This window comes from Adiantum capillus-veneris, chromosome 10, assembly GCF_014529385.1.
Source record: "Adiantum capillus-veneris isolate H3 chromosome 10, ASM1452938v2, whole genome shotgun sequence".
Lineage (NCBI taxonomy): Eukaryota > Viridiplantae > Streptophyta > Polypodiopsida > Polypodiales > Pteridaceae > Adiantum > Adiantum capillus-veneris.
The window spans coordinates 5,112,358-5,127,242 of NC_140940.1; the positions used below are offsets into that span (position 1 = coordinate 5,112,358).

A 14,885-nucleotide genomic window follows, 5' to 3' on the forward strand; every position below is an offset into this window, starting at 1 on the left:
TTAACTCCGCTTTCCTAGACACGAAGTGCTTCCCTTGGAATTTCAACTTCCGGATCACATCTCGAGAGTCTACCTCTCTTCGATCCGTGGATCTGCTTCCCAAACTTGGGTACGAAACCCTTGGGCTGATCTGCTCTAGTTCCTCAGAGCGCTTTTCTCATGCAGAGGCTCATGCCTTCCTCTGCTCCTACTCCCTCACGAAGAGGAAGTACACCTGCAATCAAATACTTAGAGATCATAACATGAAAATCGTACCTTCAAAGTCTCGACGCTCGTAACGCAACTCGGTTCTCGAAAAAGCAATTCCCCGGAAGAGATATCTACATAGAAAATCCTCTCTTCCAATCCTACACACAAAAGAGGTGTGTTCTCGGGTTCCTTCTCATAAATCAGCCCCGTCTACGACGTTTATGGACTGAAAACAAAGAAAAACAGCAACTTGTCGCCATGGAAACACGCTCCGTAGGCACTTCTTCTTCGCGAGGGAACTCGCGCACTGGGTCTTGGCGACATCTGGTACACTTGGGACAGTCATGGGCATCATCGGCAAACGTCTTCTTTGCGGTGAACTCTGCAGCAGCATCTCCTTCTTGCAAAAACTGATCCTCTCCTGTCTGAGTGAGGGCATGTGATGCTTTTATAGCTCCTAGCCATGGGCACGAAAAGCTGCTTGCGTAGAGATCGCGGCCATTTTTTTTTCTTTTTTTTTCTTTTTTCTTTTTTTCTTTTCGTTGTTCTACCAAAAAAAGAGAGAGAGAAAACGTTGGCTGATCTGTTGCCTTATTTATCAGATGGTTGCCCACTTATTAAATGGGCGGCCGGCGTATTTTAAAATAGTCTGAATTTGCCAAAAACTCAATAAAACCTTATAAGTTAAGAACAATGCTTTCACAACACTTCCCAGGCGTCCCTGGATGCAATCACACGCACAGTTGCAATGCAGACATAGATTTCCTCGCGGGAAAGCATCTGCTGTCCCAAAAAGCAATCCCGCTTTCTCAGAAAGCATCTGTTTTTCCTCAAAGTTTCCTCTGAACCCATCTTCATTCAAGTGCTTGCTTTTCCTTGTGCACAATTCCAACACAGTTCGGAATTTCCTTTTGACTATGCTTTCCGATGCACCCGTCACCCACCTTGTGACGCATCAGGAATACCCATCACCTAGTCCTTTCCTACGCCGAACATACAATCCTTCCTCGATCTCTATATGTCACCCATCCTATGACCCATCAGAGATGTTCGTCCCGGATGGTCGAATACTTCTTTATGATGCTCCCTGTCACCCATCCGATGTGACGCATCAAAAGTACCCGTTCCTGGTGGCCTTACAGATATTCCCTTTCACAGTGCTCCCGTCATTACTTTGAATGACGCACTAGGAATACTTTGTACTCGGATGTCTCCAGTGAAAAAAAACCCTCTCACTTAAAATTCCAAAAATTCATTTAGAATTATTTTTCCTTGGTGTTCCAAGCGAGAAAACCCTCTCACTTATAAATCCAATAATTCATTTAGAATTATTTTTTTGTTAGATAAAGCCAATTAGCAACAGAATGGCTATTTGATGAAGAAAACGATGTTGTGCGTTACACAGCCGTTGAGGAAAAGGGTTTTGACAAAGTGCCATTGTCCACCTTTTACGGGTCACCGTGGCATGACACTACCTTGAAAGGTGTGGAGCATTACTTCTTTTGGTCGAGACTCAAGAAAACTGTGGACGACTTTGTACGCAGTTGCTTGGTATGCCAAAAGGTCAAGTTTGACACGCATAAAGCACAGGGATTGTTACAGCCTTTACCCATTCCCACCCGCCCCTGGGAAAGTATTGCTATGGATTTCATTTTTGATCTCTCGAATACACATAGTGGCCATGACGGCATGTGGCTGTCATCAACAGATTTAGCAAGTTAGCTCACTTCATTTCAGTGAACAAAAAAGTCAAGCCGGATCATTTAGCGAGAACGTTCATTGCACAGATTTTACATCAGACTACATGGCATGCCTGAGACAATAGTCTCTGACAAAGATCTCCGACTCACGAGTTTGTTTTGAAGGGCTATTTGAAAGCACATAGTTGCAGTTCTAGTCATCTTTCCACCGCACCACACACATGGGCAATCTGAGATTGCAAATTCAATTGTTTTGGATTTATTAAAGTCTTACATTTTTTATCAAAAGACTCAACGGAAAAAGTATTTTCTTTTGGTAGAATTTGCCCACAATAACAGGGTCCACTCTTCGACTGGAAGGCCATTTGAGATCATTGAAGGTACTCTGAAGGTTCCACCCTTCCTTAGCACGAAAAGATAAAAAATTTAAGCAGATCGTAAATTCCGTTGACTGCTGACGTGGCAGATTCTCCGCAAAACACGTTGACTTGCTGACGTGGTGGTGCGTACGGATTTTCGGAAGCTACGCTGGTTTATTTGGCAACTTTTGGGTTACATTTGCTTTTGAGTTTAAACTTTTGGGGCTCTGCTTTTGGGCATCCTTTGTAACAATAAATAAGTGTTTTGGGCCTCATTACTCAGAGCATCTCGATGCAGAGTCTGAGTGTAAGTTCTCGTGGACTCTCTTTTACTTTGCACACAGGTTAATATAAAAAGAAATACCGAAAGGGCGCCAGTCTTTGAGGCCAATATCTCTTGGCACGGAACTACCTCGGGCCGTGTCATCTTTTGTGAACTGTTTTGAAGTGAATCTCTACTATGTCGCGGTAGAATCTTGACTTGGGGTGTCCAAAGTTCTTTACATTATCTTAAGCATGTTCTCGAATCTTGGAACTCTTGGGCCACTATTCTTTGATCGTTAGTAGCCGAATTAGTGGTAGGCTTTGTTAATTCTCAATTAGGATCCTTAATCGAGACTTTTTTGCATCAATAAAGCTCAATTTCGAGCCACTTTAGGTACATTAGAAGTGTGTCATTTCATCATCATCTTGCATATTTGTTCTCCAAAATTGATCCCTTTTGGCCTATGTAATTCATGCATTGTGAGTGTGTGGAAAAAGACTTCATGAGAAGCTTCCATTAGAGCCACTAAGCTCTGCATTCCAAGCTCCAAGGCCCCTAAACCTGTCGAGTCTCAAACTTGCCTTATTTAGGTGTGTGTGAGTTCCCTTGTGTGTGCACCTCTATAGAATCCGAGAATAACACTATTCTTTTACACTCCCTAGACAAAGAAAGAGCGAAGCCTTGTTGGCTAGCTTAAGTTGGTTAGGCTATTCTTGCCTTCGCGAGGTCGTGGGGTCAACATTCCCATTTTGGCAACGAGGCAACTCGGACAGACTTGAGGAGCGCGGTAAATTGTGGTTGATTCTCCTGGTCGGGTCTGCAAACTGGTGATCCCACGCGGAAAATTTTTTGAAGCTACCGACCAATGCAAAGCGGGCCTCAATTTGGGCTCGTTTCCTTTTTTGAGTCTACTAGACAGCATTCCCACGAGCTCAACTTCTCGGCCCCCCATTCCCATGCGGCCTACTCACCAGCACTACAAGGGGCCCACTCCCGCCGGCTACCATTCAATGCCGGCCACACCTAATAGGGGCAACTCCCACGTTACTACCTCAGAAGCCACCCTCTATAGAGGGCTTTCTCACCTTCATAGAGCCCAAGAACAAGAAGTTCCGTACAAGCTAAATAAAGCCTCGCACTCCAAGGCAACCAAAAATTTCCAAAAGCTTACAAAGCAACCAAAGCCATTTTGCTTCAAAAGGAATTTCAACAATCTTATTTCACAAGCTTCAAGAGGGCTTCTTACAAGCATCCAAAGGAGCTTCAAGCATCAAGCATTCAATAAACACATTCAAAGAGACCAAGCCTTTCCATCATTTGTAAAGAGGGGCTTCACCGTCGATGAGAGGAGCTTCACAAAGGAATTCTCTCTCTCTCATCTCTCTCTCTCTCTCTCTCTCTCTCTCTCTCTCTCTCTCTCTCTCTCTCTCTCTCTCTCTCTCTCTCTCTAATTAACTCTAAAAAAATTTGCAACCAAGCACCATTTGCAATGTATATCATGATCTACATTTATGGAGATGATTTTTCAGTTTTGCTTGTGTAAAGAGGTAGACACTAACTATGTCACGTGACACATCCAACCCTATGTGTCCGTGGACAAGCTACACCATAGCAGGGTTCCCGTCAGTCCAGTCAGTCTAGATTAGAAGTGATCTGGCACTTTTGTGAGTCTATTCGTAGACCGTGCATGCCCAGTCACTTGGTATAGATGCATATCCTCTGGTTGCACACAGCATGATCATCAGTATTCCATCAGAATCCATCAGATTCCATCAGGGGAATTTTCTACTGCATTTAGCCTATTTTCCCTATTTTGACATTTTGTTAGGTGCAGCAAAATGATTGTTTGCGCTTTGCTCAAGATGAGTGCTCCGAACTGTGCTAGAGGTTCCTTTTAGTTCTTATGGAAGGGAGAGCCTTCCGTTCTTAATGGAAAGTGCTATGATCACAAACAAAGTGAATGGACACTGTGCGTGCAAGTGTATGAGACTGAGAGATAGAGAGAGAAGAGAGATACGACACCAGAGACGTTGTAAAACCCTCCTCCGAAGGCCCCTCTCTCGTGGCGAGAGTGGTCTACTTATGATTGCACAATCTGGTACAAATGGTATGCATGAGACTGATGCAAGTCTAGGCTATGTCGACTGACGGCGGTGATGACGAAGTCGACCTAAGGGCTGAAATCTGCAATCTTTCTACTGCTGTCCAAAAACGCTATGGGCTGAAATCTGCTAATCTTTTATCTGCTGAATTCTGACTCTATGTCGGTGACGATGTCGATGGCGACGACGCACTGAAAACGCAGATGCTGAAATCTGCATTTTCCGGCTGAAACTGTAAACCTTGCGGAAACTGACCGTGCGGCGAGGAACTGCTGCAGGGAGGTGAGATTTGCGAGGTTCGGGACTTGATCTGCGATGTCTAAAGGCTGAAAACTGAAAACGCTGGTCTTGTGGCTGATTCTGTCGCGATAGATCTGCAAAACGCTGAGGTTGCTAGCAGATGCAAAAACGCTAGGGCTGAAAATGGAGTTTCTGTCGCGGGATTCTGCACATGCAAAAACGCTAGGCTGATCTGCTGTGGTCTTCTCGCCGTGGCTCTGCAAATGCAAAACGTTGGTTGATCTGTGGTGTCTTGTCCAAAAACGCTAGCCAAGATGCTGTGGAGCAAAAACGCTAGAAGCCTTTGGGGTCCTACTGAGAAGGTGCCTGTTGAGCGGTGCTCCTGCTGCCTCTTCTGCCATTTAGTGCTAACTTGGGTTTGCTTATATATTAACTTAGCAAAATTCCCCTGACTGAAACTGATGGATTCTGAAGGGATACTTATGATCATGCTGTGTACAACCAGAGGATATGCATCTACACTAAGTGACTGGGCATGCACGGTCTACGAATAGACTCACAAAAGTGCCAGATCACTTCTAATCTAGACTGACTGGACTGACTGAACCCTGATCATGTTGTAGCTTGTCCACGAACACATAGGGTTGGATGTGTCACGTGACACATTTTTCACTTATTAATTTAAGTGACTTCCCAACAAAAGTAGGTAGGGCAAATTGGGTAAGAAAATATATAAGCAAACCAAAGGTAGCATGCTTTGGCAGAGCAAAGAGCACAACAGGCCACAGGCAGCAGATACTCCCTCTCTCTCAGCAAGAACCCCTCAGCACCCACCAGCCATTGGCGTTTTTCCACCTACCCATCAGCCTAGCGTTTTTGGTCATCGCCATCACCTCCCCCTAGCCTGGCGTTTTCAGCAGCTTTGCTTCATCGCCAACATCCCCACAGATCTAGCGTTTTCACTAACGCTACAAGCCAAGCCAGCGTTTCCCATTTTCAGCCCCTCTTTTGCAGCAGATAGTTCAGCGTTCCAACATTCAAAACAGCATCAGATTCAGCCCTAGATACTTGCAGAAGATCATCATTTTCAGCCTTCAAAAACGCAGCCAAATCAGCGTTTTCAGCAGCCCCGAATCAGTCTCAGATTTTCAGCCATAGCATTTTTATGGACAGCAGATAGAAGACCGCAGATTTTAGCCCTTAAGTCGTCGTCGTCGTCGTCCCCGTCGTCGTCACCGACATAGTCCCAAGTTGCATCAGTTTTCATGCATCGTCATTGTACCACTTTGTGCAATCAATAGTAGACCACTCTCGCCGACGAGTGCGGCCTTCGGAGGAGGTCTCTCTGTGTCGTATCTCTCTTCTCTCTTTCTCTCAGTCTCATACACTTGCACACACAATATCCACTCACTTTGTCCGTGATCACAGCACTCTCCGTAAAGAACGGAAGGCTCTCCCTTCCATAAGAACTAAAAGGAACCTTGAGCAAATATGGATAACTCATCTTGAGAAAATACAACATTTATTCCGCTGCACCTTACATTGGTATCAAAGCTTTGGCAGTGTTCTGTATCACTCAAGGAAAGAACCACAAGAACCACAAGAATTTTTTTTGCTTGTTGCGATCGCACGAACCCAAGTTCGCTGGGGCGTGTCGATTCCTAATCGTGTTTTTGGAAGAGTGACAGGAATCCCAAGAAAGAAGGGCTTGTCCAGCCTCCCCTTGTGTCTCTTTTCACTCATTGAGAGCGGACTGTGCACTTAGCTGGCCGGCCAATCGACGTGAGGTGGGAAAAAGCAACCTTGGTGTGAGTGCAAGGCCGCCAAGGGGTGCACCCGCGGAAAAGAGTAGAACTCGGGTGAAGAGAAGATCCTTCTCAAACGCGATTTGCAAGCAAAAGAAAACCTCAAGAACCTCAAGACCCTCAAGAACCCAAGTTCCTCGTGAACTTAATAACCAAAGATCATAGTGCATGGTCGTCACCCGAAGCGGAATGGATACTTCGCATACAGGTGATGAGCATGAGAGAGGCGACAAAGGATTCTCCCCACCAGGAGATTTTTCAACCCTCCCCCTTCGCCATCAACGCCACGAGTTGGACCCACGTCTATGGAGGCAATGGTCAAGTCGATGTTGGACATGATGGCACAACAACAAGAAACGAATCAAGTTGCATTGGCACAAACTCGCAAGCAAAGCAGAACAACAAGAAGCTAAGGACCGCGAGCGCGACGAAAGAAACAAAAGAATTGCCGCACAACAAGAAGCAAATCGCATTGCTTTAGAACGCGAACACGAACGCGACACAACGAAAAAAAGAAAAGAACTAAGAAAGAAGGAAGCGGCAGCACGAAGCGTCCCTTGGAGATCGAGCGAGAGGCTCAAAGAGAACTACGAACTCAAGAATTGGTTCGACAAGTACTTGCCTCGAAATCCAAACACCCAAGGATCGTGGGAGTTCATCAAGTGGCACAAGCCACGGTTCGGATTCCAACAACCCGGTCACAGAGAAGTTGACTTTCAGTAAGTATGACGGTAAGATGGATGCTACGGTTATTCATTCTTGGTTGCATCAATTTAATGCTTATTTTGCGACAACTAAGAAAACAGGAAATAGCAAAGTTTTGACGGCAGCTATGTACCTTGCCGGTGATGCCATAAATTGGTACCACGCATGGCAAGAGGCAAAGCTAGCCGCGCACCTAGAGGAAGCCGACGAACTCACGTCCCTTTCCTTCAATTGGGCTGATTTCCAAGACAAGCTCAAGGCGCGGTTTATGCCACCTCAATACCTCGCACGATTGAAGGACGATTGGCGCCCTCTCAAGCAAAATGGTATGCCGGTTATGTCTTTTTCTAATCATGTTTTGCAGCTAGGTACCCAATTACGCAAGTCGGATGATGAACGCAAAGAGGCGTTCCTTTATGGATTGGACGAGTATATCAAGTACGATGTCGAGGTGCTTGATCCAATCAATCTCAACAAGGCGGTAGCGATTGCTCTCGCACAAGAGATGAAGCACAGCAAGGGAAAGCCTAAGGAGAACAAGACGTCCACAAGTACCTCGCAGACTTCTCAGAACCCTCAGAACGGTAAGAATGGTAACTCTTCTTACCAATCTTCCAACAGTCTCTCAGAAAAGAATTCTTCCAATGAATCTAAGGGTAAAGCTAACACAATTGCTAAACCTAAGCTTACTCCAGATGAAAAGGTAGCACAAGGAATTGTAGGAGGATACATCACATCAGAAGAGCAAAGCACTTATTCTAAGGAAGGTCGTTGTTTTCATTGTCACATTAAGGGTCACATAAAAAGAACATGTCCTAAGCTTGAATCGAATGAATCTAAAGAATCCATAGAACCCACTTCCTCTATCAATGCAATTAATGATAACACGAGTGTGTCCCAAGTTTCTCATGACCCTCCCATTGATGATTCTCTCATTAAATGTTATGGTCGTATGTCGGGGCTGCGTTTTGTCATATTGTTTGACCCACGTAGTATGCATGATGTGATCAGTCCCTCTCTTGTTGAGAGCGTCCGCCTCGAAGTTAGTCAGAGATCTCCTATCGAGGTCTCTGGCTTTCTTCCCGGTATGGACGCTCTCATCACGGAGGAGTGCCTTGATGTGTTGTTTGTAATTCAAAAGGCTGCCTTCACTAGAAGATTTGTTGTCTCTCCTCTCTTAGGATATGATATGATTTTGGGCATTCGATGGTTTCGTGATGCTAACCCTCTCATTGATTGGGAGGCTAATACTTTCACTCTCAATGCCAAAAGTGATTCTCCCATTGTCATTCATGGAGAGGACATTGTTCATTCTCCATCTCTCATTGCTAATATGCAGGACAAGATTGAACGGATTCATGAGAAGAAGACTCTCTCAGTCTCTTTTTCTCCAAAGCATGACACACAGGCTTTACATGATTGTGATCAACATGATGATTTGGATGATAAAGACAAGCATGATGAATTGCATGAAGAAGATGTGATTGTTCACAAGGATGATGTGTTAGTTGATGCTTTTTCTAGCGAAGCTAACCTCGTTGCAGATTCGATCAATCACGAAGGATCGATCTTGGCTCTCGAGCCTAGGTCCAAAGAACCCTCACACGAAGTATTATGTGTTCGCATGATTTATACGTACGCATTGTTCGAATGTTTCATTCGTGATCGTTTCCTGTATTTTAGTCAGCATCTTCATGTGATCCCTTTCCTAGGCATGACATATTGTATGTTGAGCACGTTTCTCTCATGGATGAGCACGAATGTATGCAGATTTTTCATGAAAAGCTGAAAAGTATGTATGTAAGGAAGTCACATTCCATGTCTCTTCCTTGGCATGACACAGTTTCCGAACGAGCACATGACAGTATGAGCACCAAGCGTGGGCATTTCTATTGTGTTTTGCCACAGTTGATTGCTCTGGATCATAAGAGAGATTCGATCTCATTGTTTGCATGTATACGGTGAACGGTTTGTCACCCCGTCTCTATGTTCACTACATTGCATACACAGTCTTTAGCGAAGACAAGATTTTTTCCCTTGACTTTACATGGAATGGGTATGTTCATGGTTTTGTGTTGGAAATGGGTTCAGGAATTTTCAGCCATGGAGATTCTTGAAGAAGAAAGAAGCATCACATTCAACAAAGTTGAAGCATCAAAGGAGCCACAGAAGACTTTGCCACTTTCGGCGCGCCCCAAAGAAGCAAGCGTTGCAGACCTTTATGAAGTTCAAGTACCGCACGACCCGCACATCAGAGTGGGCCGGCGAAGAGTCCCTTCCAAGATTCCGGATGCTATGGTGATCTCCCTAGACGCCATACAGTTCGGTACCAGTACCTCACTTTGAAAAGAAGGGGATGTCACGTGACACATCCAACCCTATGTGTCCGTGGACAAGCTACACCATAGCAGGTTCCCGTCAGTCCAATCAGTCTAGATTAGAAGTGATCTGGCACTTTTGTGAGTCTATTCGTAGACCGTGCATGCCCAGTCACTTGGTATAGATGCATATCTCTGGTTGCACACAGCATGATCATCAATATTCCCATCAGATTCCATCAGGGAAATTTTCCAGTGCATTTAGCCTATTTTTCCTATTTTTGATATTTTTCACTTATTAATTTAAGTGACTTCCCAACAAAAGTAGGTAGGGCAAATTGGTAAGAAAATATATAAGCAAACCAAAGGTAGCATTCTTTGGCAGATGAGCAAAGAGCACAACAGGCCACAGGCAGCAGATACTCCCTCTCTCTCAGCAAGAACCCTCAGCACCCACCAGCCATTAGCTTTTTCCACCCACCCATCAGCCTAGCGTTTTTGGTCATCGCCATCACCCTCCCCCTAGCTGGCGTTTTCAGCAGCTTTGCTTCATCGCCAACATCCCCACAGATCTAGCGTTTTCACTAACGCTACAAGCCAGCCAGCGTTTCCCATTTTCAGCCCCTCTTTTGCAGCAGAGAGTTCAGCGTTCTAGCATTCAAAACAGCAGCAGATTCAGCCCTAGATACTTGCAGAAGATCATCATTTTCAGCCTTCAAAAACGCAGCCAAATCAGCGTTTTCAGCAGCCCGAATCAGTCTCAGATTTTCAGCCATAGCATTTTTATGGACAGATAGAAGACCCGCAGATTTTAGCCCTTAAGTCGTCGTCGTCGTCGTCGTCGTCGTCATCACCGACAAAGTCCCATGTTGCATCATTTTCAGCATCGTCATTGTACAGACTTTGTGCAATCAATAGTAGACCACTCTCGCCGACGAGAGTGGGGCCTTCGGAGGAGGGTTTTACAACGTCTCTGGTGTCGTATCTCTCTTCTCTCTTTCTCTCAGTCTCATACACTTACACGCACAATATCCACTCACTTTGTCTGTGATCACAGCACTCTCCATAAAGAACGGAAGGCTCTCCCTTCCATAAGAACTAAAAGGAACCTTGAGCAAATATGGATCACTCATCTTGAGAAATACAACATTCATTCCGCTGCACCTTACAGACTAGGAGAGTCTCTTAAGCTGAGACCCCTCTATTAGCACAATGAGTGAGAAGGGCGTAGAGAAATTTAATGGGGAAGGGTTCCATATATGGCAGGCAAAACTTAGGAGCTACATAGTAGGGCATTTAGTGCAGAAGCTATAGAAAGGACGAACAAGAACTTGGGATCATTATCACCGCACTTCACAACAACTATGTTCACTTCATTAATAAATGTACAAGTACACATAAAGCATGGGTTGTTCTTGAAGAAAACTTTGGGATTAGAGCTAAAAGAAGTAAAGTGAGCCTTATAAGACAACTTTACAAAACCACAATGTATGAAGGAGAGAACATAGCTAGCCTTATAAATAGACTTAAAAGTATCATAACCCAGCTTACTTACATTAAGTGTGATACATTAGAAGATGACAAAGTGGTCGTGCTTTTGCGTGCACTTCCACCCTCTTATGACCACTTAGTCACCGTCCTTGTAGAGGAAGAACCGGCTCCAGCATTACAAGCCATCATCAATTCACTTCAAGCAGAAGAGAAGAAGCAAAAGGACTCATCGACATCATCAGGAGGAGATTTTGTCCCATCCTCATCATCGAATGTAAAGAAGTGTTATTATTGTGAGAGAATGGGACATGTAGCAAAGGATTGTTACACCAACAAATCTTGCAAGTAAGAAGGGCATTCTCCTTCTCAATGCTACCCAAGTGGAGGTAACAGCAGTGGAAGCAACAAATGTAGAAGCTATGAAGGCAAGAAACATGTAAGAGGATCTTCTCATGTGGTGGAGAACAAAGAAGAAGATGAAGACAAAGGCAAGAACAACCTTGTCTACTATGACAACAAACTCTGAAGATTGTAGCCTCTCTTTTTCTGGGGAGGATTTTGTGTCACCTTTTGTGGATATGTCGTCCTTTGTGGATATGTATTGACATCATGTGTGGATATTGTGTCATCCTTAGTGGATATAACAATCTTCAATGTATTATTCTAGTCCAAATCTCAAGGGAAGGATTGTCAGGTATCAGCTTTGTCCTAGAGTTACCAGAATGTGAGTGAATGAGAGAAGAGGTGGCATGATCCCGCATATAATGGTGCAAGGTTGTAGAGCTACTTAAAACTCCTTTCATGAATAAACAACCAATCCAAATTTGCATTACATGTCTCTTGTTTATGGTGAGTTTGTGATGGATTAGCAAACTACTCAAGATCGTGTTTATGAGTCCAAGTTAATCTATCTTGGAACCCAATTCGCTTGAGTAAACAATTTACTCTACACACACTCACTTGTGTGGACAATGTTTGCCTATCACCCACCTTAGCTAGCACGATCCCATTCCCATCAAAACAGTACCCCCGCAACGCATGTCCTAACTCCCAGATGTTTCTACATGGCCTCCCTGTCTGACACGCCACTAGCTTGCCTCTCCATCTTTTTTCCCGTCCTACTTAACCATGGTATCTCCTTAATTGTTCTCCCTACTAATCCTCAATCCAAAATCATATACAAATTTCTTGTCCACACCTCGCACATTCTCAACTCCATTGGGTGTTTTTTGAATTTTGAATTTGAGACTACTTACAGAAGCTTATGAATGAGAATCCTTTTTCTACGGTGGATGGAATCCATGAGTCAAGTAGGACTCCTTCACTGCTGCTTTTTTTCCAACCCCATGTGCACACCTTTTGAGAGAAGGCTTATGCAGAAGCTTATTACCTACATATAATAGAGAATGTACCTTGTGTGCGGGGGTATCTTCAAAAGCTTATTACATACACCATTTGAGGGACGCAAAATCCTATTACATGCGTATGGCAAAGGAGGTCTTGAGCAACTACACTATTCATGGTAGAGGTTGTTGGGTTTGTGACATCCATAGTGTAGCTTGTCGGAGTAGTACAATCAACTTACAAAAAATACAGTTATGGCTCCTTCGCGGTCCATAAGCTTGACAATGTTTTTGAACGAGTGGAAGCCCTCAATTCTCTTCCTTCTTCAAAAACCCTCCTCAGCTTTCTTGTCCATGGAAAGATTACTTATTTAACAACATACCTTGCAATGCATACATTAAGGTCTAAACTCTCTTTATTGACTTAAATCAAGGCCTTTTGAATATAAACTTGCAGCTCTATGATGTCGCTTCTCCATCATTTGGTACAGTAGGCGGCATGGCCACTCCGTCAATAGCAAGTTGGACGACATTATCATGCAATTGAATACTCTCCTAGATCTTGCTAACCTTGCTTCACTAGGCTAGTCTAAGAATCCATGTAGGAGCACTATACCTGAGGATTGCCCTATTCTCATAAAATTTGTCGACAGAGCTCTTACTGTGCTACAATTTCTAAAGTCTCCAACACTATCATCCTCACCACCTGCATCAGACACTCCCAAGTCAAACCTTGGATAACGCTAAGGATTGTGGGGATTGCATCAAATACCCCAAGGTCAAATCTAAGGATTGTGGGGATTGTTGTGGACTGCGGGGGGCTTGGCAAGAGAACGTGTTGAGTCATATTTTGCATGAAATGAAGGATTCTTTTTCTGTGATAGCATTTGTAGAGCTGAAGGTGGAGATTCCATAAGTAAAGAGATCAAACAAGCATAGACAACTCAACTCTTTGGATTAGGAGACCCTCGAAAAACCTTTCAAGCGGGGCATCAAGGAAGAAGGGAGCTGACATGGAGGTTCAAGATCTTTGAGGAGCACGGAAAGCGTATCCTCATAGCGATTGTGAATGCATGGAGAGCCGACAAGCTGAGCTATTTGTTGCAAGAAGGTATTGGAGAGATTCTTCCAGATCTAGATATGTGTGTGATCATCAAATCTAGGGTAGCAAGTATTGTGCACATGCACAGCAACTTCTTTTGGTACATGCGAACATGGAGGTGGCAAATCTAATAACATTGAGGGAAGCACAGCTTATTGATAGAATCTACCATGTTTCTTGTGATCTCCCGCTAGCGTTGAGACTAGATAGTCCATTGTTGAAACATGTGTATGACGTCAAATACTGGGAGTTGTGGTTGAGCAATATGGCACCAGAGAATGCTAGAACCCTATTACGAATGATCGAGTAGATTCTAGATCTCAGTTACAATCACTTGCCATCCAATGCTCCGGAAGCTCTCGTGGTTATTGGAGCTTGTTTGCTAAATAGGCCTTGGGACATTGTGGAGAGCATTGGCGGTTCAATGTCCATGATCCACCTTAAAGACTTGTCTTTGATTGACCATAAAATGTATCAGGCTCTCGTACCACCGAGACAGTTGTGAAGAGAAGCTAGCAGCTGAGAAGCAACTCTACGTGGACATTGTGAAATGGGACCCTGATAGGTGATCGACGTGTGACAAAATAAGGATCTAATACCTCCTAAGCATATAAGACTTCCACATCTTATGAGAAGCATGAGTTAATACGTACCTTTTTGAATGGCAATTTGGAGGAATTAAATATCTGTGTTTGGACATAGAAAAGACCGAAGAATCACAGATTTGGAACGGCCAAGCATGGCTAGACTTTGACGGAGTTTGCTTTACAGATATGGGAAAGATTACGGTTTTGGAGAATCATGGACATCGAGCCCACAATGTTCTCCACAATGTCCCAAAGGTCTGTCCAGCAAACAAGCTCCAATAACCAAAAGAGCTTCCGAGCATAGGATAGCAAGTGATTAAAGATAAGATCTAGAATCTCTCCAATCATCTGTAATGGGATTTTAGCTTTCTCTAGCACCATATTGCTCAACCATTCCTCTCAATATTTGACATCATGCACCTGTTGAAACAATACACTCGCTAGTCTCAAAGCTAGTTGTAGACCACCGCAAACAGAGTAGATTCTATCAATAAGCTATGCTTTCTTCAATGTTACTTAATTTTTCACTTACAGGTTGGCGTGTGCCAAAAGAAGTTGTGCACATCTCTTTTATAAAAGTTGCGGCTCAAAAGATAGAATCCTAGGATATCTCCCACGGTGAAAAGCTAGCATGTCCACAATACTTTTCACCCTAGAAGTGATGGTCACACACATATCC

At 44.0% G+C, this 14,885-nt stretch overlaps 1 protein-coding gene across 1 annotated transcript in view; it reads right to left on the minus strand.

Annotated features, from left to right (window-relative positions):
• The window catches only part of LOC147448389 (uncharacterized), a 79,871-nt gene that overhangs the window by 63,290 nt on the left and 1,696 nt on the right, over nucleotides 1-14,885 (minus strand). The window lies entirely within an intron of this gene.